Source organism: Calidris pugnax, unplaced genomic scaffold, assembly GCF_001431845.1.
Source record: "Calidris pugnax isolate Ruff unplaced genomic scaffold, ASM143184v1 scaffold27, whole genome shotgun sequence".
Lineage (NCBI taxonomy): Eukaryota > Metazoa > Chordata > Aves > Charadriiformes > Scolopacidae > Calidris > Calidris pugnax.
Genome location: NW_015090893.1, coordinates 5,023,620 through 5,048,062, shown reverse-complemented (window position 1 = coordinate 5,048,062; position 24,443 = coordinate 5,023,620). Strand labels below are relative to the sequence as shown.

General features: G+C 37.3%; 1 long non-coding RNA gene across 1 annotated transcript in view; it reads right to left on the bottom strand.

Annotated features, from left to right (window-relative positions):
* The window catches only part of LOC106891388, a 97,946-nt gene extending 92,714 nt beyond the window's left edge, over window positions 1-5,232 (bottom strand). The window contains exon 1 of the long non-coding RNA XR_001412679.1: window positions 5,127-5,232. This is a non-coding gene — a long non-coding RNA (uncharacterized LOC106891388). The remainder of the gene's footprint in view (window positions 1-5,126) is intronic.
* Between the last annotated feature and the right edge of the window lie 19,211 nt (window positions 5,233-24,443).

Here is a 24,443-nt window from a genome sequence, read left to right as displayed (position 1 = left end):
CTTCTCTCCTCAGCTACATTTGTACATGTTTCAGAATGCTTCTAACTAGACAGTTAATAAAAGTCTTCTCATGACTATAGCTAAGTTTGCCATTTAAAAAAAAAAAAAAAAAGAAAAACAATAAGGCGTAACTTACTCAAGAAAGTTGTCCAGATAAGAACGATGCCAAACTTCAGGTCCAAATATATCAGAACACTGAGAAATTTGGAATCTAAGTCAAAGTTTTAAAACTTAGGTCAAAAAAAAAAAAAAAAAGGGGGGAAAAAAAAAAAAAAGAGGCATTCATTTGTTTTGCTGCTGCTGCTGTTACTATTCTCATCCAGTGGAGACTTGAACCACCATCATTCCATTCATGCTGATGAATCTTGACAGCTCTAATACAAAAAGCTGCTCCAAGGAAATTACTGTATATTCTTCCTTCTCTGTGGAATGACTGCACCCTTTTATGGTGATATTTTTATGAGAACTTTCTGAAATCAAGTACTAACCTGGTAGAGCTGCTAGGAAGCAGAGTGGAACGCATGCTTAACCTGCCTCCCCTGGGCATTTAGTGCTGGCTCAAATATTGAGTAATCACAGAATAGTAGGGAGAAGGGGAAATGGAGGGGAGTTGGACATCTCCTTCAAAAAAAAACCAAGAGTGGATGTAAGGTGATCTGCTACAGCTCCTAGGTCTGAAACTGAGCTCACTGCTTCTCAGCCAGTAGAGGACAAACTTGTTCTGCACCAAGGCAGACCCCAGCTGCTTCCCTCAGTCTCCTTCTCTACCTAAAAGTCAATGATTCTTACTTCTGGAGCATCTTGGTGGTGTCTAGGATTCCCTGTTCCCCATCTTAAAATCTATCTATGCTATTGAATAGTCACAAGCATTTGAGCTTTAGCAACCTCAGAAGCACTTTCTGATGTTTCCATGTGTATTCAAACACTGACAATTTTAGCAAACAGCCTCTGCTTTCCTGTCCCCCTGACTCCCTCTTCATGCCATTCTGGTTTCACTCTGAGACCTTTCCAAGTCGTGCCAGCCTGGAGTGAGAACAGCAGGTTTAGAGAGGAGGGTACACTGACAGATCTGTGGAACTACTGGGGTAGCTCTCATCACTACATATAAATTTACTAAGCAAATCTGAGATCCTAAAATCTTCAACCATCTCATTAATCACAGAATCATTTAGGTTGGACAGGATCCTCTTGAGATGATCTAGACCAATCCCCACATCACTTGTCATAATTTCTGGCTTAGTGCCCTGGCTCATAGACTTTAGGTTTTCTCACATAAAGGCAGGCCCTGCCACCTCCAGCCCATGGAAGCAGCCAGCAAACTGTGACCTCTGACAAGAGCTGGCCTGCTCTTTACCAGTGCCATATGGCTGGAGAACATTCCTTTCACTGATCGCTCCACTGTATTCAACATTAATGCAAATATGTTATTGACAATCATATTTTAGGTTTGATTATTTTAATGTGCTACAAAATCCCCTTTTTGTAATCTTAAAAAGAAGATTTTAACTTTAGACTTCTAGACTTTTAGGTCTCTGATGTTTCTTCTAAGTGGCAGTTAATGTAGATTATTATGCATTTACTGAAATGGTCTTCTGTGGTGTTTTCCCAAAAAGTTAATATTACATCTCCTCAATCTTAATTTATGTTAAAGTTTCTTTTCTTCAGCATCACTGTATAATTTTAAATGATCTCATGCTATCATTTTCTATTCTAATAAGTAAGGAAGGTCACTCTATGGAAATGTACTATTTATTTGGCAATCTACTTAAGAAATGTAGTTGCTTTGAGTATTTGAGTATTTTATTGCTTACTTGAACATGAATTATTTTTAAAGGGTATAATAAAACTGATCATTCTCACTAGTTGAGAAATCATAACTTGCAACCTTTTGTCTTCTGTTTGACTCTTTGAAAAGATTGGTAAGAAAGCATGGAAGATTAATATTAATGCGCATATATATGGTATCTAATATTATTAGAAAATTACCTTTTCTGATATTTAAGATAGTTCGAGTAAGGCTATACTACGAGACTTTTTACTAGACCAGACTGACTTGTACTACTTCCAAACTTCATTAAAAATATGTATTGGTAAAGATATCTAACAAAAAGCTATACAACCACTCTTAATGTGCAGGTATGAAGAAATATCACTGTGACACCACCACAACATATCATTCAGGATCAGAAAAGCAATACACAAAACAAGTATTTTCACGTAGGTAAAGAAGTCACCATAAAAAAAAAAGGTACAGTTGTGCTGAAAGTACTTCATAAACAAACTTGATCAAGTCAAGATGCATTTCAATTCCAATGTAAGCCCCATATAGGCCAAATCTGTCTTCTGTTACAGAGACTGTAGGATGAAATTCTACGAAATACTGGATCTGAAGGAAAATAGGAAGATCTCTGCTCACACTGAGCTATTACTGCCTTGATAAAGACGAGAGCCACAGTGTGCTGAGCATGCTGAAAGTCATCAGGTATGAGATCCAGATTGATAGAAATGACACTGTATCTTAAGTCCTCTCTGAAATTACAAACTCGGAATTTTACTCTTACTTGCTCCTTACCCACCAAAATGCCACTTGATTATTGCTACTGGACATCACTGCAGATCACATCTAATACCAGGGAGACGGATCACTGTAAACTTAATTACTACTTCTAACAGTTTGCAAATTGCTATAAAATGTCATATGAGAATAAAAGTTTGTGAAAAATTCACACAAAATTAGATTTGTGTGAAAAAATCACATCCTGATTCAAATTCAGATTAATTATCTGCCATGGAGTGGAAGACTGATTGTTAATCAGGAAACCACTTCATATATGCACTGGAGATAGAATAAGTCAAAATAAGAGGCAGTCGGTCCAGTGAGACAGATGGGATTCTGGAAGGTTCTGAGGAACCTTTCGGGTCACAGAATGACACACCAGATACACCTGCAATTTTCAAAAAGGAGAACACAACTTGTTTGGACTCTAGTTTCATAGATGTTTGGTTGACATCAGTAGCCTGTCAGCATTCTATTTTGTTGCTGTGAGAGTTAACTTGCTCTGACACTAACACAGATACTTTGTGTCTACTTTTCCACTAATTGCCAAAATTTTTACAAACTTGAACTATGTGGTACCTGAGAGAAAGTCAGTGTTTACTTATGTTATCTGCAGAGAAATAGCCAGAACTTCACTTTTCCTATTAGTTCTATTGCCCTTGCTGGTGATATCTGTTAAGTGTTTAATGCAGCATCAGTGACAAATAAATACATTATCTGAGATGATGCAGTTAAATATGGCTTTTGATTTTACATTATAATGTGTTACTGGGTAACAAATAATGCTTTGGGTCCAAAGTTTTGTCTAGCAAAGTTTTGGGATTCATTTTGAATCAAGAGGGAATGAAGCCGTGCTTTCTTTTGATCTTAAATATGTCTCATGCTTTGAAATTGGATGTGAATATGGCAGTATATTGTGTATGTGCACTCCAGAGTAAGATAAAAAAGTGACTACCACTCCTGCATACATCACCCTGTTATACTGCCGAACACCTGCTTGCACTGAGTTTCTTTTCATCCTGGAAAATTATAAAATTGCAGCTTTTTGGCAGTAGGTCAAACTTTAAACCATAATAACTGAAGTCCCTATGCCATCTTAATAATGATTTTGTGTTTGTGCAACCCAGGGACAGTGGGGCCCTCTTCTGAAAGTCTCAGAGCCTTGAAGCCATGCTACCCTCCAGATGTACGGCTCAAGGGTGGGATCAAAGCTAGGAGATGTAGGAAATGTCATGACCCAAATATTGCTTCTGTTTTGAAGATGGTGCTCAGCCGTGCTGTCTGAGAGTTGTTTCAACAATCTTCCCTAAGGAACTGAGCTAAACCGAATGGGTTCCTCACTACTATTGTTCATTTTGCCTTTATACCAAAGCAGCTCTGCTAATTCTTGAGGAATCATTCCAGACTTGGAATTAATGAGATACATTATCGCTGCACCTCACCAGCCAAGACAACTCAAAATGCACCAGTTCAGGTTCCAGCAGCAGTCATACTGTGATAGTACTAAACTCCACAGGGACTAATTTATCACGCTTCTTAACAGATTACATTAACCCAAGCAAACCATGCTTCCAGCATCTCACTGGCTTCAAATACACATTTCAAGCTGTTCAGGTAGCACTGCCTCAGCAGCTGCAATGCAGACATAACCTGAAAGTGCCAGTTCTTAAAATTTAATGTATTATAAATACTCAGCAGATCTAAGTATTAGCCGAATTACCGATAAAAGTAATATCTGATATAAGATCATCATGAAGCAAAATTTTAAAAGGAGAGTCAAAGCCCTGAAGTCTTTCACATTGACTTAGTTGGGTTTAAAAACTTTACTCCTAACTGAAAACACAGTATATACATGAGATTAATGCATATACATGATGTATTGACCAATGACTGGTAATTAAATCATCAACAATAGGTTGAAAGACTTGATTTATAAAGCTACAGGATTTATGGGTGTTTATAACATTTGCTGAAGATATAGCCAGTAAAAATAAAGGACTAAAGATGCTTCTGAAATTTCCTGAGGTATACTGCTGATTGGAATGTAGTTTTCAATAAGTATGGTAATCAAGGTTGATATTAATATGACGTATCTAAGTATGTGTGAGAAAAGGACTGACAATTATAATTATTACCATTGAAGATTATTTTGATTAAATGATGCTTAAGTAATTAAACATAATTATTTGAAACCTCTCAATTTCCAACTCTAGCATGTTTGATTAAAATGCCACATAGAAATAACACGGTCCTGTATTAAATAAACCATGATTTCAATATTACAACCAAATCTTGTCTCCAGAACAAAGAATAAAAAGCTTATTTCATCATTTTCTGCTCTTACGTGTTGAATTAAAGCTGATTGTTTTCTTTGAACAAACTTCAAACATTCCATGTTATTCACTGTATGAGTAGTACAAGAGAAGTGCTCATGGCCACAGCTGGGGTTGACGAGGAGAGCCCAAGCCTGCCCTTACCTCGCCCTCACCTCTCTACTCCACTTACCCCACCCTGCTGGGGCTTCTTGCTTCTCGCCAAGCAGCTGTGTGGGTACTTTGATCTCACTTACCACCCTCTCTCATGTCCAGCACCTTCTGCTTCATGGTGGACAGAATGCAGGTCAACGGTAAGCGCTCCCAAAAACCGTGGCACCAGTAGCATCAGGGGTCTCCTGCAGATGCCTCTGGAGAAGTAGGATGAGGTGAGTTTGCAGCCACAGGCAAAGGCTGTTGAGCCCCACAGCTCCCTCGTGGCCAGGAGACACCAGGCCAACAACCCTGCAGCCCAGTAGGGCTACAGCAGGGTCCAGGCCCAGTCCCTGAAGGGAGAGGGCACCCTTTTCCCTCCTGTCCCCTCTCCTCCCATCCTCTGCACTCACCTCTCCAGCCTGCCTCCCAGCCTAAGGCCTGCCCCAGCCCTGCAGCCCTTTTTATAGCCTCTGTGATCTCATCACCACCCACCTGCAGCTCATTGTGAGGTGGCTACCCCTGTCCTTCCAGCTGACCTTCACTGCCCACACAGGGAGCAGAGGTGCCTGTTGGGCAGGGTGCTGGAGGACCTCCAGCCCTGCGCGCCCACAGCACTGAGCTGGCACTGGGGCAGCGGGGACAGAGACTGCTCTTAGTGCAGCCCAGCAGCAGACTGCTGCCTCTCTAGGGCAGAGGAGAGGAAGGCTGAAGACATGGCAAGTCATTTTAATTGCTATCCTACATTTAGACGTCTAAATTTAGTTGCATGCAATCTGGTACTGAAAGATACCACGCGGGATCCATGTGCTCTGTGCTCTAGTGGTCATGATTCATCTGAATTATTTCAGAGCTCTATGTCAGGATGGGATGAATCCGGGCCTAGAAATGCTGGGTTTCTTTTGTACTTTAGCACTAGAGATGAGCCTTTATTTTGACAAACACAGCGTTTCATCTTGCAACTTATAATTATATGAATGAATGTTGAATTGCTTATTGCATTATACATATTCTGTAGAAAATCCTGAAGACATAAAGACTGCCAAATTGCAGTCACTTGCAGACACTTGCCATTGATAGAAGAGACAGAAAGAAATCTGTTTGATATTTTTGGCCTAAATGTATCAAAACTGAAAAAAAAAAAGAAAAAACCCTAAGTTTTTCTTCATTTCATTTTCCAGTGAAAAATTAATCAAAGCCAGTTTTATTGGGCAAATCTTTTTTTTTTTTTTTTTTTTTTTTTTTTTTGCTAAAAACCAACTAATCAGCATTCTGTCCCTTCACTTTCCCTCTCTCACAGTCATCAAAAATTTCCTAAGCAGCTGTAAGGGGCTAGAAAAAAGAATAGCAGAGTCTAGTTATTGTTTAAATTAATACCTTAGAATATTAAAAGCTCCACTTTGAACAAAAGAGTAAGATTCCAATTGCAAAAGAACAAATTTAGCACCATATGGAAGGGCAAGCTGAAGTCTTAGCAGCACAACCCAGAGAGCTTCAGCAAGAGTAATTACACAACCGTAGTACCTATTATAAAGGCAAGAAACTATAAATGAATGCAGAGAATGATAGGTAACTGGTCTGATGCTTGCAAATGGGGAGAAATGTAGAACTGGTAATTCAGGTTGGTTTTTTTAACTAAAAATAATCTTTAAATATTAAACATTATATTAAGACTATATATAGAGTACAGACATACATAGAGCAAGTTGGAAGTAACACTGAAATGACAAACTTGGAGCAAAGGCAACCGTGCAGAAGAATCTATGGTGACACAATACTCAGGCTACAATGGTGCCGTTGTAAAAGTGAGTTTCCCCATTTCCAGTTCATGACTTTTACAGCCACAGTATTGAAAATTGAGATTGTGGTCACAATGTCTGGAGTTCTTCCAGAGTAACCTTTAGAGTTTTTGAAATGAGCACGATCATTTTTTCTAAGTGCTCATTTATTTTTCATATGCCTAGTCTGTCTTCCATTCTGCATTTAAATGAATTACACTTGCCCTTTTAATGGATACCTAAGATGTTAATGGAATTTCAGTCAACCGCACTGTATTTCCCCCAAAATGAACGATTCATTAGGACCTGAAACCAGTCTCCTTTTTTGTTCTGGCTAGTGAAAAGACAGCCTGGAGGTATATTTTATTCCTAAAATAAATGAAGTTAGATGACTATAAGCAAAATTATTATTTATGCTGAATAAGAAAACAGGCACAGTAAAGAAAATGAGAAATGGAAGGGGGCAGAACAGAAAACATGTTTCTGCAAACTAGGGAATGAGATAGGAAGGTAGAAAGCTGAAGAAAGATAAATAAATGTAATTGAACTATTAAGCAGCATTTTCTCTCAGATACCAGAAGCTGAATGGGATTTGATATCACATTAATCACAGCTTTATAAATGCAACAGAAAAAAGCAAACATACAGGTGAATGATCACTTCAGTAGACTGACAAATGAAACAATTAAAACTTTTTAGGTACATTCTTTAATTTGCTGCCTACAGTCACTGCAAGGGCTGAGTGCGGGTATCTCCCACTTGGAATAAATATATTTGATTTATTTTTTTTAAATACATTTCACAGTGTGTTTCTTCAGCTTTTTGGTAGAGCAGACTTAATAACAGAGATGTGTGCATGCCATGGTAGATCAGCATGCAGAACTTTAATTACAGCTATGTCAATTTTAGGCCCTCAAGTCTTGTTAAAAACACCATTATATTGGAAAAGCTTGATTGCATCAACTGTGTTTTGGAATGCATTTGTTAAAGGTGACACCATTTATCTCCATTTTTTAGTTCATCAGCATGCCCCAGAATTTTTTTAAATAATCTCAAATGTATAGCATCATGTCTTCTTAAAATCCTAATTAAAGAGGTGTTTCATGCCAGCAACGGAATTAAAAATCATGAGCTTTCATATGTAATCATCAGGAAAGTGGTTAAAATTTTCCATAAAAGACTTGCACAGGTTTAGACTTCTAATGCAAAAAAACCACTTCTTGTGTCAACTTCCTTTCATTTCCTAAAGATTTATAATCCAACCATTTTCATTTTAAAGGCTGCAGCTTTTTTGAAAGGCAAAGCTAGACCACGTTTTAGTAGCAGCTTATTTCAAAATATCTATAAAGGAAACTTCTCTTGGAGATGGAATTGTAAAAACCTGGTATGTACCCAGAAATGTAAATAAACTTTGTCATTACCGAGCACAGGTTTCCCTGATACAAATCCAGATTAGTGGGCCAGCAGGTATTTGGCTGTGTGAAAAGTAACAGAAATAGAAGTTGTCCATTTAGTTCAGTAACGGTATTTTCCCAAGCAATTTTACATTATCAGTCATCACACTGAGGCTAGGACTTCTACTACAAGAATTGAGTGCCTTCAAGGTGACTAACTGGTAATACAGGAAAAGGAGATGGCAGAAGTTTGAGTTACTGAACAGTTTAATCTTCTAATCTGGAAACTGAAAACATATCCGTTTTAAGTTTTGTTACAATATAGGAAATAATGGCAAGAAAGTTTAGGCTTTTTTCTTGCCTGTCCCTCAGCCAGATCAACAATTACAGACACAGGCACATGGTACGATTTTCCAAAGAGATGGAATGCGAGTTAATCATCTTGCCTAGGAACGTCAGGAAAGATAGCCATTTCATGTCTATGCCTAATGGGAAGCTGCTGTTCAATACAGGCAGGATTAGCCTAAGACATGTGGCCTACAATGGGCAACAAATAACTTGGACAACTCATAGAATTTATAGAACATTCTCTGTATCGCTTGATTAACACATCCTTTAGGCTGTGTCTGAGAACAAACTTCCTTTCCATCCAGAACATGTTAATGTCTACAAAGTCCCTTTGGGATAATGCAGAAAGTGCTGTGCAGAGTACCCACACCTGCTGTAAGGACAGGTCCTGTCACGTTGTGCTAGCATCAACAACTTCAAAATACCCTATCACCCCTCAAGAAAACATTGCTCAGCTATCGTCAACAGACAAAATGACCAAGATACCTAATGCCAGTTGCCACTAATTTAAATGGTATATATGACTAGATCAAGCTCAGGCAGCCTAAAAGCAGTAGACAGGATGCAGTGTCCTGCTCCATATGTCTGAAATGTTGGAGTTGTTTTGGTATTTCATTGTCGTATTACATTTTGTTCTTTGTCAACTCATTGTCTACCCTCCATAGTACCCATTCTCCTTTTTCTCTGCACTAAATAACTACATCTTCTGCAGAAACATTTAGTTGAGAGATGTACCTTGTTGTATCTAATTCTTCATAAGTCTCAGAGACTTCTCATTGACTTCACTAGGGGCTGGCCCAAGCTGTACGAGTAGCTTTGAAAGTAGCTCTTTGAGAATGGGTATTTGTACTTCTCAAGAGTTCCTTCTCATTCACAAAATTGAACAATTCAATCTTGAAAATGTGGCCTTTCTTTCCAGAGCATCTGTACTCAAAATAGTTCCAAGATATACAACACCCATGATAATTTAAGAGTGTGTCTCTGATAACTACACTGGAAAAAACTGAATTGCAGAATTTCCTCTTACATAGCAAATGTTTTGAAGATTTCTGGATTTTACATTGTAACTGAAACTTCTGTCACTGGCATACTTGTGAAGAAAAAGACGAGTGACTCACTCAAGAAACTATTTTCTACTTATCAAGCACAAACATGTGTTTCATACTTATTAGTTTCCTATTGGACATTCTTGTTTTCACACATCACTTTATTCTGAAGGAGATTTTTGCACCTTTAATGCAGTACCAACCCTGCATTTTACCAGTCTGAAATATGTACCTTATTACAGTGTGCTTGTACTCACAGAGAATTACGAAAAAAAAAAAAGACCAGTTAAAAAAAACGTATAAATAAACCATAAATAAAATCTAAATCATTATTAAAAGTACTTTAAAAAAAGAGTATATTCAAAATCCAGTAGAGCTTGCCATTAACAAGTAGCTGTGTAACAGCCTTAGAAATTATTGTCACAGTTTATGATGTTTAGTGCTCAAAGGTTTGTAGGCAGCTGGAGAGGGGGAGGAGCAGCTGGGCTATGGGTACATAGCATTCGCATTAGAAAACCTTTCCCTCCAACATACAAGAAAGAAGAATATTTTTTCAAATATTAACATCATTTTGGCTTTATCTCTAGCAAACAGAAAGAAAATTGAAATTATGTTCATTTGCAATGTAACTTAAAGAAACCCAAACCTGAATTATAATTTAATAAACATAATAGAAAAAAACTGCGATACCTGGTCAGTCCTAAGATCCATCTTCCTGAACAGCTTGTCCCTGATAAAAGCCAACTGTAAATATTAAGAGGAAAAGTATTAAAAACTCCTGCTAGAAGTACAGAATCCTAGAATGGTTAGAGTTGGAAGGGACCTTAAAGATCATCTAGTTCCAACCCCCCTGCCATGGGCAGGGACACCTCCCACTAGAGCAGGTTGCTCAAAGCCCCATCCAGCCTGGCCTTGAACACTTGAAGAGATGGGGCAGCCCCAGCTTCTCTGGGCACTATTACAACTTTTGACAGTTACACTACTCAGAAGCTCAGGAATACTGCATGAGTTAATAGTAATTAATAAAGGCACATCTGTGACTCCTGAGTTGGAGGGAGGGAGAGCATCACCACATGACAGTGTGCACAAATAACACATTAGCACCACTGTTGAAAAGTTTTATCCATGAAGGAGAAGCTGGTCAATGGTCATTTTGACTAACCATTTTTGAGTTAATGCTTTGACTATCTATTTTGGAGGACTCCTTTCCCGGAGGAAAACAAACACACATATTAAAAAACCCTCATAATTCCTCCAGAACTTAAGTAAACCCAATACAGAGTGTAGCAGTACTTGTACCTTGACTGAGAATCCACAGAGAAAAGCAGACACCTAAGTTAGTTACAGCTGTCGAGTAAAGAAGGCAATATTTCTGCTATTAAGTTGGAAAAGGGAACATGGTACTGGAGTTAAAAAGATGCTGTCTTGCCAAATTACTCCCTCTGCCTAGTACACTAACAGCAAAGAAGAAGGGAAAAGGGGAAAAAAAACCCAAACCTACACTTTTTCCAAGATACTATTTTGTCTGTGGGTTTTTTCTCAGGACTCATACATACAAACTGCAGTGTGACTCATTTTGCATATTAATAACGTGGATTTTTGCCACACCTGATCCGATGGCTTAGGAAAGATACGTACATAGATGTTTCATTGCCAGCCCATCCCTCAGTGATCAGGCAAGAAATCATAGACAGAAGGAATATATGGCAGGAACCATAGTGAATTAAACAGGCAGGAGCAGTAATTAATGAAATGAAGCATGAATACATTGGCATCAGTGGTGAAGAACCTTCTTCCACCTGAGAGACATGAATAATAAGCTCGTGTTTTCAGATCAAAAAGTTTTTAGAGTACTATTTCAGAGGCAGCCAATGGTCCACTCATCTGGTGGTTCAAGAGGCAATCCATTCTTCTGCTGCACAAATGGGAAATATTCTCAGCGCCCACTGTACCCATTCATACCTGGAATTATCCATCATATCCCAGGAAAACAGCTCTCCCTGAAGGAGCCATCTGCATGGGACATAATAATGCTTGCCTGTTTGCCTGCATTTGCTTCCCAGATCTCATGCTGCAAAAAGTCTGCGTTAGCAATCCTCCACGACAGCTTTTATTTTTTGGTACACAGATTCCTCAATGTCCTTGAGGGGATGGATGCAACAAAAGAATAAACCCCAAAACAGCCAAATATGGAACTGTAGGGAGAAAGCAGACCTTTCCACAGCAAGTCTTAAAGCTTTTTCAGGTAATTTGATATTCACAGATGAATAATATAAACAAATGGAAATTGGTCTACATGGACACAGAGTAATAGACTTGTTTCCTGAGAAAGTGATACTGCACACAGGCACAGATTTACCTGTGAAACTTGTAGAACTTTAAAGGTTCTTATTATGCCTAGAACCTCTCACCCCTAGCACTAACTGCTAATTAATCCCTCAATTAATTTAATTTCTTTTGATTTGTTCCAAAATATAGAAATAATACTAGCTTATATATAACACAGGAAAATATAACTACAAAAAGAATGCCATAATGAAAATGCCATAATGAAAAGAATCCTGAACTCTCTTAGAATTTGTCTCATTCACTTCCACAAAATGAGTCATTCCAAATTTGCTAACTCATCCAGGCATTGTACTGTATTTGAGGGGCTGCTGAAGCTCCAGATCCCCAGTCAGAGAGAGCACTGAGACCAGCATCACTGTGTCACCCTGGGGAGCCCAGCTGTGCCTTCAGCCAGGCCGCATCCCGCACAAGAGGGCTGGGGAGCCACAGTTCTCTCTCCTGTGAAACATTCCCAGAATGATTTATTTTGGTATGCAGCTCGTATGGTCAGGAAAACTGCTCTCTCCAGGTGGCAGTCTATCTTTCATCCCATTAAGTCAATTTAATTCAGTTTGATGCATATTCTTTGTAAACGGGGCAGATACAGTGCTGGTTTTACTGGCAAAGTCAAAAGTATGAACTAATTACTTTGGTTATTCATTACCATGCTAGGACAAATGTTATAAAGAACAAAAGGCAGAACTTAATAAAATAGCTGGCAAAGCTGGTGTGAGTTTTGAGTATCACTCAGGAAACATAAGTGCTGTGAAAAGATCTAGTGAAATCAAAAATGCTGTCTGGTAATAATAATGGAAGAAGGGACTTGTTCTCTAATTACCAGACATGAATTTGGGAAATTTGGCTTCCAAAGCACCATGACTTTGCAATTCATTACATTCTCAATGACTCATATTATGAATATGTACTTTTAATTCTCTTTGTTGTCTTGACCCTGACAAGAGGATTGTTCATTCTTTCAAGATAGGGGTTGCTCGTGTTCTCTGAGAACTGTCTTAATCTAAGCAGACTTGTTGCATTCAAATTCCAGCAGATAATGAGAATCCGAGTCAAGAGCACAGCTACAGAGACTAATAATCTAGAGTGGGGAAGAGAATCCACTCCAAGTACAAAAGACAGCTGGCAGAAAGAACAAATTACAGGAAGACTTAAATTCATCAATGTTGGGTTAGACCTTTCAATTCCTCTGCTACATTGATATCACAGGTTTGCTCTCATAAGCATACACTTGAAATAAACTGTCCTTGCTGTGCTTCCCATGGGGAAATATTAGAGTTTGTAAACTGGACAGTGCATTCCACCTTTCCACCAGAGCTATGTATAGGACATGTACAAGTCAACACGGTACATCTTATATAGCCTATAGAGGCCTCTGGAGCTAAATCTTAGGAGAGTTTTCAGCATGTTTGGAACACACGCTGTGCCTGACAGAATGGATGCAAAATACCAAGCACTCAGGTTACACATTCAGTTTCCATGTTCCCTGAGACTTTAAAAGTCCCACTCCAACTGATTTCCATATTCGTATCAATATCAGTGTGAGCTGAATCACTCCCACTCTCTCTTTAAAAGCTGCTACAAACCACAGACATATATAGGTACTTTGAATTCTCAGTATAATGGAAAACTATTTATGTACATACTGAGCAGATCAAATTTTATTGACTTAAAAGTCTTAATAGTCTATATTGACATTGACCTTACACAGTCCATCAAAACTGCATATAGAGCATGCGTTACAATGTGAGCTTATTGCTTCACTCTGGTTTTCTTTAGCATTGACTAGTCTTAGAAATGGTTAAAAGGTCAAAAAGTACTGAATACTAAAGAACTTTGAGAAAGCTTCTCACCTTGTTAGTGAAAAAGATGTTAAAAGTTCAAAGCAAAAGAGAACATGAACTTATGGAAGAACAGGCACCAGCAAGCTTAAAAAGTCTGAGTTAATCATAAAAACAGAGGAAAGGAAGGCTTACTTTTTGGATCTGTTATAGACACATATGAAATCTTACCTAACTGACATTATCCAAGAGTAATAGTAAAACCTTAGTCTTTTTGGTTAGCATCACTTTCCCTAAAAAAGAGTCTCCTTTTCACACAGACCTTGGAGAAGTCATAGCATATGCATTTATCCCTATGGGGTTTTTTAAATCAAAAAGGAAAAGTAGGCAGAAAGCTTGCTAATATATCATATCTTTACTTCTAATAACCTTCTAACTTATTAACAGTAAACTAATACAGTCTAGCTAAAGTTTGGGTTGTCTGAACACAGTTTTCTCTAGCACAGAGGACAGAACAGGAGTTTCACATGTTCCATTGTCAACTCTATCCATTGTAGGGAGGCAAAAATAGCAAATTATGAAATATAAAGTTTAGGAGCTGTAATTACAAACCCTGAGTACTACACTTCAGAACTGAACTTTCTAATCTTTTCACAAACATGACTATCTAAACATATATATTATGTATACTAATTGTAACACCATGACAATGAAGCAAACACAAAGATCGCCAAGCATCAAAACAATTCTTCTTTATGCAAAGCATGCTCACGTACAATTTTTACTTCCATGAATTAAAATTACACAAGCGTATCAATTAACGCCAACACTGATTCATCAACATTGCAGTAAGAGGGTGGGCAAAGATTTATTTATGATCTTCTAACATATTAGCCAGCAAAGTGATTTTTCCAAAATAGCGTCTTGCACAACTTGGCAAACAAACACAAGGGTAATTCTGTTTGTGATTATATTGAATTTTTTTCACGGAATGTTAATGAATTTTAAATTGTCTCTGTTAATTTTACTTTTTAATTACAACACAACACAATATGAACTTACTAGAGCTGATTAAAAATTGATTTACCCATTCTTCAGTGAAAGCTCTAGTCCCAAATTCCTTAATTAGAATGGGCTTCCTTAAAGTGCAATTTAAACTTTAAAAAGAGAAAGTGTAGTGTCATTTTAAATAGTTCTTACTATTTTTCATATGATATACAGATACAGGTGAAACAGAATGTCCTTTCACTAAAAATCCCGATTATATAGTGTCTTCATTTTTGTGTATGTGGCTACATATTTCATAAACAAATTAATGTGGTACTGCCAATACTTCTTCAGGTATTAATGGTTTCAAGCTGGGCTTCCAATAAAAAGAGAAATTATCTATATGGAATTTATTTCTGGTTATTAAAACAGAGTGGTCAAACGGCACATAGAGGAAATCATTACTACAAGAAGCACAGATCAACAGTCTTGCAAAGTGTAACTCTAGTGGGAGAACCCAAAGCATAATATAGCAACCACTGAGGTCAAAGTACTTTCAGAGATATATGTATTTAATGTTCTACTGATATGGATTTACAAACCATGGAAGGAAGGAACAAGAAGGATGATAGTTCCTGTTGGCAACTACTCCACACTGTGTGAATAATTTTTTTAAAAATACTACCATCATGCTATGTAGAAAACTTAAGTGGAAAACTTGGTTTAAAGACAAACTTGTATTTCAACCTCTCTGAAGAAAGGCACCAGCAATTATGTACAAAAACTTACTCATAAATCCACAAAAATAACTCAAATATTCTTCACAGTGGGAAACACTACATCTATTTTATTGCACCACTTACCTAATAAAAGGAAGGAGCAAGGTAGAAAGCTTGAAGATATAATGACAGATACCAAAACTCAGCCTTGGGATAAGCCGTGAGCTGACTTACCCAGCTTATGAGTCTGGAGACCCAGGTTCATATAACTGTGGTTCATCCACAGCTGTTTCCTCAAAATCACTTAGAGACACCACAGACAACTGCAAAATTCAGTATCAGAACTTCCCCAAGGATGAGGTTCCATTTGAAAATAACAAGGCTAATATTTCTGCCTTAATACCATAAAAAGCCAGGGTAGAAGCTACAAGTGAAGCCCAAGATGTAAACAACCTACGCAGTGCTTAGTTCTCTGGTTTTTTCTCAGAGGTTTGCACTAAAGAGTGAGAACTGTGAAAGGTTATTTCCTCTTCAAAGACATCTTCATTCCAAATCATACTTTGTACACATTTCTTGGTATAATACAGTGTTGGAACACTAGTACCACAACATAGTACTGCTACACGTTTTTTTCCACAATACTTATTCTTCATTTGTAGCCAAATATTCAGCTGTACAATTACTACTGCGCATTGTTCTTATATACAGCTGAAGAATCTCTCCTTGGGAGCTTATCATTCCTACGGGGCTGAGCTTTCCAAAGAAAATACCCTCAATATTTTTGAGGGTCCTCTCCCAGAAGATAATAAATTAAATAATTTATACTTGAAATACACAGAGATTTCATGTGGCTGCCTTCCTGTCCTTTTAGAAGCCAGCCACCAGAATACCAGACATATGCTACCCCTTGGCAAAGAGTTGACACTGGCATCAGGACAAGACATTCATGCAAAAATATCCAGGGAAAACAGTATAACACTATGTGTTTGAACAGTAATGCTGTTTATTACTCCTCCTGCTTCCAAATGCCAGATTCTGTTTACCTTCTTTAAATAAACTTTACTATCCATCAGGGAAAAAAATAATATATATATGTATGTATCTTTAGTGAGCTATGACCAATTTTGCCAATAGATGGTACAATATGAGTTTAAATCTGATTTAGTAGATGTAAAATAAATTTTGAATATATATGGATTTTATTTCAGTAATAATACACAATACTGAATTTTTAATAAATTATGATAAATCTCTGCAATTTAAATTTTGGATAACCAGTTACAGTTTTTGTTCAGAATTCAGTATGTCTTCTGTTCTGTGTAGTACATTTAAGAAAAGCCCATTAGGTTTTTTTATGATTGCTTGGGCACATGTAACACACAAGATATGTGTTTCGGAGAAATTAGGTCAATTCATAAACGCTATTCCACATATATTTTGTTTACTTTCTTATATATATACACTCTCTTAAGTGGGATATAAACACATGGTGAGTCACCAGGATGCCTCCTGTTATGGTGCATTTTGTCTGTTTGCATTGGATGGTATGTTTATATCAGGTCTAATAAGTACCCAACACTTTTACAGCTTTTAATTTAGACTTTTGGAGGAAATGACCATTCAAGATTCCCTAGAGCTGTCCAAAAATACTTTTAAAAAAATGTTGCATAATTTATATTGACTTGAGAGTGTCTCTAAGTAATCACATCTGATAATTTTTCCTGACAATGCTATTTACATATTGTCCATTTACAAAGGAGCCTTCTACTAAAACCTCTGGAAGAAATGTCTGTTCGGTGACAGACAGTGAGGTGGGTGACAACTACTTAGCCAGGGGGGTGTGTGTGCACATATATATTTGTATGCATATACACAGATTCACACACATACATATGCATGTATTCATATATATATACATGTATTTTATGTACCACTGGCTGGCAAAGCAGAATTCAAAAATAGGAAGGAATCAATGTGAATTGGGATCTATGGATCCACTGCAGGTTTTTTATTACTATTCTCAGATCTTTAGAATCTATTCAGGAAACCTTCCAAAAACATGTATGGAATTTATGCATCCATTGCACTCACTGATATTCATTGGGGTTTCGAGGATTAACTCCATCAGGCTCCATGGAAAAATCCTTCTGCTAGGATTCATACAAGGTGGTTCTTTTAAAGAAATCCCAGTGGTGAGCTTAATAATGTCTTGGCCAAGGGGTAAATCTCTTCAAAGCTCCAAAAGAGCTCACGCATGCCAATAGAGACTAAAGCAGGATCTAGGATCCTTTCATCAATTGGTAGAGAAAACTCGACAAATTAAAAAATATACTGGACTGAATTCCACGTATACTGTGATATCGCTTTTTTGTATAGTTAGCTAACAGAAAACAATCACAATAAAGACCTACACATTTTTAAATTATACACTCCAGAGAAACAACTTATTTTAATACTATACCAAATTAAACCCAGTTGGATTTGAAATCTTAAGAGATATAATGATATACTGGAACAATCTTGATTACAGAGTTAATTAGAAAAGTAGTTTATTTTTTATTAAAAATTAATTCATGCACCTTAATTGTTTGATAATGATGGGTTTGTGTGCTACATGTAGTTAAAAATTATAGAACAGTGCTTTACAGCTATGATTTAAAGTATTCATTTTCATAAAATACATGTCAAGGGGTTGTTAAAGCAGTTATCAAAAATTTAATGCAAACAAAACTATTGCTCGTTTAAAATAAAAAACCAATCCTAATAAGTCTGAGTTGCCAGGGCTTCTATTTTTTGCTATATCAGGGAAAGCCACAAAGAGTTCTCTTGAGTTAATAGCCAAAATAAACTAGGACCCTAAGCAGCCCCGGTATTCTGAAGGGCCAGTCCTCTCATTAAAGTTGAAGGATCCAGACAGGAGCTCATGAGCTTTCCTTCAGATTTAATCCTAGATGTTCTTTTCTAAATGCACCTATGAATAAATGGGAAAATTATTTTGGGAGCTAGATCTCCCACTTAAGCAGAAATGCAATCATCACGGTACCTAAGTATTGTGTGTACACTCTCTAACTCAATTTTTTCAGCATTATTTAGATGTGCTTAGCGCTTAAACATGATAGAAAGATTTCCCACCCATTCCAATTAACCTTACCCTGCAGTTTTATTATAATTAGTTCTCCTTGAATATTGCCATGTTCTCTTCTGCACTGTTCATTTGAACTAGCTTGAATTTCTTCCCAGAAATTGTTTGTAATTGAAAAACTGTATCATCTGTTTGCCCCTATTTTTCCAATTTCCCAAGAGATATAAATGGATTTCCCAATTTAAATATATGACAAATAGCACTCCCTTTCAAAGCCTCCTTCCCCTTTTTACTCTTATTTCATTCATACCAGTCACAGCAGTTGTTACCTGGAAAGACAATTTTTAATTAATAAGGGCCTCTCCACACTCAGGTGGAACTTCATGTAACTCTAACACTAGCTGCTGAGTTTACACTATGTATCAAGTCAAAAAATGTGATATGAAATTACCAGAGAATGTCACACTGTCTCCTAAGTGACAATTAAATAGCAGTAAATAAAATATACTGACAATCTATATCCAGTACCATCATAACTAAGATTATTTTTAACTATAGTGCCATGTTAGACATATTACATCCCATGCTGTCTAAATATGGCCAGCATAAGAAGCAAAATCCATATATATCTACTTAGAAGCATTCAATGGAATTTCCCACAGGAATCATAGAATGGTTTGCATTGGAAAGGACCTCTAAATACCATCTAGTCCAATCCCCAGCTTTAGGCAGGGACATCATTCACTAGATCAGGAACAAAAGAATGCTCTCTCTGAAGGCAACCAGATCTAGCAGCCAGAGCAGCAGAGCGCAGGGCGTTGTATTCCTAAGCTCTTAGGTTTTAGGAGTGTTCCCCTGGGGAGTTTGTGAGTTCACTGTCTTCTCCATTTCAGAAGATCCAGAACCCTGTCAAAATGGCAGAGGATCTGTGCAGCTGGATTTTCCTTGGTACAGGTAGTCTGAAAACGTAGATGTGTGAATCTCACTGTGCTTATGTGCTTTCTATTTATTAGATGGCATAGCAGTGGGAGAAATGGTCGATAAACCAGATGGGTGCACAGCCATGAGACACATCTGTAGTGCTGGATCCAGTGCTGGGCTCCCCCCTACAAGAAGGACATGGACTTCCTGGAGTGAATCCAGTGAAGGATCACTAAAATGGTGAAGGGCTTTTGGAGCACCTTACATCCAGGGAGAGGCTGAGAGAGTTGGGACTGTTCAGTCTGGGGAAGAGAAGGCTCAGGGGGATCTTATCAGTGTGTGTAAATACCTGATGGGAGGGTGTAAAGACGGCAAAACCAGACGCTTCTCAGTAGTATCCAGTGACAGAACAAGAAGAAATGGGCGCAAATAGCAATACAAGAAATTATGTTTAAACATTAAAAATGTTTTACTGTAAGGTTGATCAAATGCTGGAGGAGGCTGGTGAGAAAGGCTGTGGCTCCTCTGTTCTTGGAGATATTCACAACCCACCTGGACACAGCTGTGGGCAACCTGCTTAATTGGTCCTGCTTTGAGCAGGGTTTTTTTTAACTAGATGATCTCCAGGGGTCCATGCCAAACTCTGCCACTCTTTGATTCTATGGTTCTAAGTGCTTTTTTCATCTCTGTAACTCCAGCCAGCCTTCTGGCTCTCATACCTCACTGGAACGTAAATACGTAGGGACACAGTGCAGTTTAAGTTTACGCCATGTCTTCAAAATTACAGAATTAGCCCTGCTGTTCATACTGTATATTTTCTAAGTCACTTAATGTATTTGTTAAAGCCAAGCAATACTGCATTTGTCACACTGTGATGCCATAATTAACTATTTTAAATTGGTGATGTTCACTGAAGAAAGTGCTAAGTCAACTACTTTTTCTAGTCTGGAACCGTAGAGAAAAGCACATATTTGCAAGAAGAAAAGCATGTTAATAGAGGCCTGTTTATGACAACACATAATATAAACTGATGATTAACCAGGCTTGCACATATGGCAAATGAAAATTATACACAAAATCAAAATTCATACATATAGCTATAAAGATAAATTGGGCACTGTGTAATTCTAGGGACATGTTTTTCGTTTCTTTTGGAAAATGTCTACTTCACTTTGAATGATAACATAATATAACTACAAAGTAGCACTAAAAGTAGTGCTGTTCTGCAAGTCCAAGGAGGCAGGCATGAATTTCAAGTAGTAGTCTAACAACCATGACTAAACATTCCCTCTTCTCTCTCACCACCGCCATTTAAATTCAGTCTTACATCATGTAACACTTATGCATGAACAGTCTCTCCCTCTTTTGTGTTTCAACAAGGATAGAACCTGCTTCTGAACTTCCAGAGATTGCCCTTTGTTAATGAAGTTCCAAACTCAGGACAGGAAATACGAGATTTATGGCAATAGCTTTTTATGCTGCAATAAAAAACTTCTTCTTGAGATTTTAATCAGAAGTTTTTTCAAATTCATCTTTGGTTACCATAGCCCTGATTGCAATAATGAAGATAAAAATATGCATAAGCAAAAAACCCAGCAGCTTGCACATACTCTACGAAGGAAATGAGACAAATGATGGCTCAATCTGCCCAATGCTTTGGAAACCTGTACATTAATGCAAGATGCAGGAGAAGAAACAAGGGAAGCTGAATAGGAGATTCTTAGTAATAATAATAATTCTTCATAAATTTCTTAATGGCTACCACTACAGAAGCTTAGTGCATTATGCAGTTTACTGCAGTGGAAAAGGCTAGCGTGTTCACCCATGACACTTGTCTTAGGATCTGAATTCGGGAAGTTATCCTTACTGAAAATCTGAGAACTTGAATGTGGGGGTTAAACAAGTCCGTTGCAGATGACTAAACCATGCAGTGGAAAGAACTTCTGCAAAAAAATACTACAAATATCCAAGACACCATATAAGGTAATAATGGAGGTTTACACTATCCAGAAAATTTTAAAAAGAGAATGAATGCAGTACAACAACATGGGTTAATTTGGAAGTTATGGTGATGGTAAGTATTACAAATGCACATTCACACAGAGGAGGCAGAAAAAAAGCAATCAGTTCAAAGACTGTTGTATATTTAATCAATAGAGAGAAATTGACTGAGATCATGGTGATTAAATGCAGCTTGGATGACAATGACGATGGTATATGAGCTAATGAAACTTAGGGAAAAAAGAATCAGAATAGAAACAAATAGACTTTAAGAAAACAGAGCTCAATAGATTCAACAAATTTATTTTGTAGGTAAGAGCTCATATGACAGGAAAAAAGAATTACAAAAAGCAGCAATTCCGCAAACAATAATAATGGTGCAAGAGCAAACACAAACTATCCCAATTCAGGAAGCTGAAAATAACTGAATCAGAAGCTTCTCACCGGTATCAAGCAAAAGAAGGAAGCACAGAGAAACTGGAACCAGGTCAATTATACTAAAAATATAGGAAGAACATCTAGAAAGAAAATTAGAAAGGTCAAAGAATAAGATGGAAAGAAGCCAGCAAATAAATCAAAGACAACAAGAAATCATTGCAATGTTATCAGTAAGAGAAGTGTCAGCCTCTTAGTGATTGGAGAAGGAAAGCTATCAGAATGCCAGGACTGCTCACATGCTGCATCATATTTCTGCTTTAAAATGTTAACTGCAAGCAGGTGGTTAGAATAATTAACACTGTAGAAACGAGTAACATCTCAGCTCAGAATAAAGACAAACAGGTTAAAACAATTAAGCTGCTTATAGTGACTAATGAATTTCCTGAACTTGCTGCAACAATTCAGATATATTAAAGAGCGTTAAATACCTATGAGAAATTGAAAACCCCAAAAATGGTAAAATGCAGTGTCTATCATTAAAAGGGAATACTGGAAACATACTACGTCAGCTATGGAAGTATAATTGAATCACTGAATTTCTCCTCACCCCCAAATTGATTCCAAATGACTAGGCATCTGAAAAATCATATGATTATCCCTAAGAGCTGACATGGATTGGTCCAAGAGAAATCACATCAAACTAATTTTCTAATTTTCTTCTCTGACTGGCCAACAGATCACATGAATGAGGAAGAAATCATTGTATTTCAATTTTAGTAGAGCTTTTGACACAATATATTCTACTAGGTGGACCAGGGAAACACAGTCATCACAAAAGTAATAAAGAATAGGTACAAAAATGTTTGGGATTACATACACACTGGAGATACAGAGGCCTACACATAAGTGTGGTTCTATTCAATATTTTCATTATTATCCTAGATAAAGGAACAGAAAGTATGATGCAGCTCCCAACAAAATCAGAAAGACCCCATGTCCATTGCAGGAGAGGTCTAGAATTCACAGTGATCTTGACAAACTGGAAAACTATCTAAAACCAAATAGATAAAGTTTAAAATCAGAGTTAAATTTGTTCATAAGTGAAGCATGAGACAGTAATGTCACACCATTACAAACATGTAACAAAATAAATGTTATAAAAGTTTGTACCTGTTTCAATAAACATATGTAACATAAAACCATAACTATATAACATATAAACCACAGCATGTAAGCATACACATATAGATGCACACAATAAATGTGAAAAATCCTTTTGATAATGCTTCAGCAACACTACCGGTGCTTCAGTGAAGCAAATGATGTTGTCAACTGTGCTTTAGCAAAGACATGAACAAACTGAGGTAGATAACCAGAGTTTTAGGAAACATAAAAAGGAAAGACTGAAAGAACAGGGAATGCTTCAACTCGACAGTTACAGCAGACAAGCAAAGGAGTAATGGGCATAAGTTACACTAGCAAATCACTTCAAAGATTGAGAAAAAATTCTGGTAATAATGAAGGAACAGTGAAATTAATTGCCTGGGGTAGTCGTGGCATAGCTATCACTGGAGGATTTTAAAAATAGGTTATACAAACATTTTTCAGGAACTACATAGCTATAATTTATTCTGCCTTGAGGGTCTCTGAAATTTCTTTTTCCAAGATTCTGCGATCCAGAGTAGTCATTAACTTAACAGATAAGGTACTCACACAAAATAAAGGGGTTCTGACATCAAGTTTCTGCTCCCACCTAGACAAATAAATATTTAACAAGCACTTATCCCCCAGACCTGCATACTGATCCTCCGTACCTTAAACAGCTGCCCTAGCTCCTGAACTACCATCTCACTGGGAGTCTGGGGTGCTCTCTCATTTGTTTACCTACAAGAAATTTCTGCACCTGAAAGAATTCAGAACAGACTTTTCCTTTTAACTGATAGGAATATTGTGCACATTCTTGTAATTAATGAATTGATCCACAGTAAAAAGTATTTAGGCTGTGATTCCTCCCCACCTGACTTTATTCATCAAGCTTGTAGCTTTCTGGACTCATCTGAATCTCTTGGGATGGGGCAAACAGCTCAGCTGCTGTGTACAGACTAGCCAATTTTCTTGGACTAAACAGACAAGCTTTCATATAGCTACACATAGTTGAGTCAAAACCCAAAATTCAGAAACCAGTTACCTACGTTACCTTGCAAAATTAAGAAGGGCATCATAGCCTAGTCTTTAAAGTTTTTAGCTTACGTTTCAGTTCCCATAGAACAGAGATGATAGCTTGACACCTTAAAGTTATTTTATGCATATTCAGTCTGTATTAACTATTTTTAGCTGTCTTTTTTAACTGAAGTGTGTGAGTAAGCATATTTTGCCAAACTGCAAAGTTCAGCAATGCATTTAAAGGCAGAATCTCCTTTGAGGTTTAATGCAGTCTTTTTCCAAGTAGAATGATTTCAATCCAAACTCCAAAATATTACCATTTCAGTTCGTGTTCTCAAGGCAGCAAACAGGAAAAAAGAAAAAATTCAAACAACAAAACCAACCCCCTTCATTACTTCAAGTTTGACAAGACTCCTCTATTATTAATGTGATGTAAAACTTCTCCCTGATCATCATATTCTGAGATACTTAGCAATGACA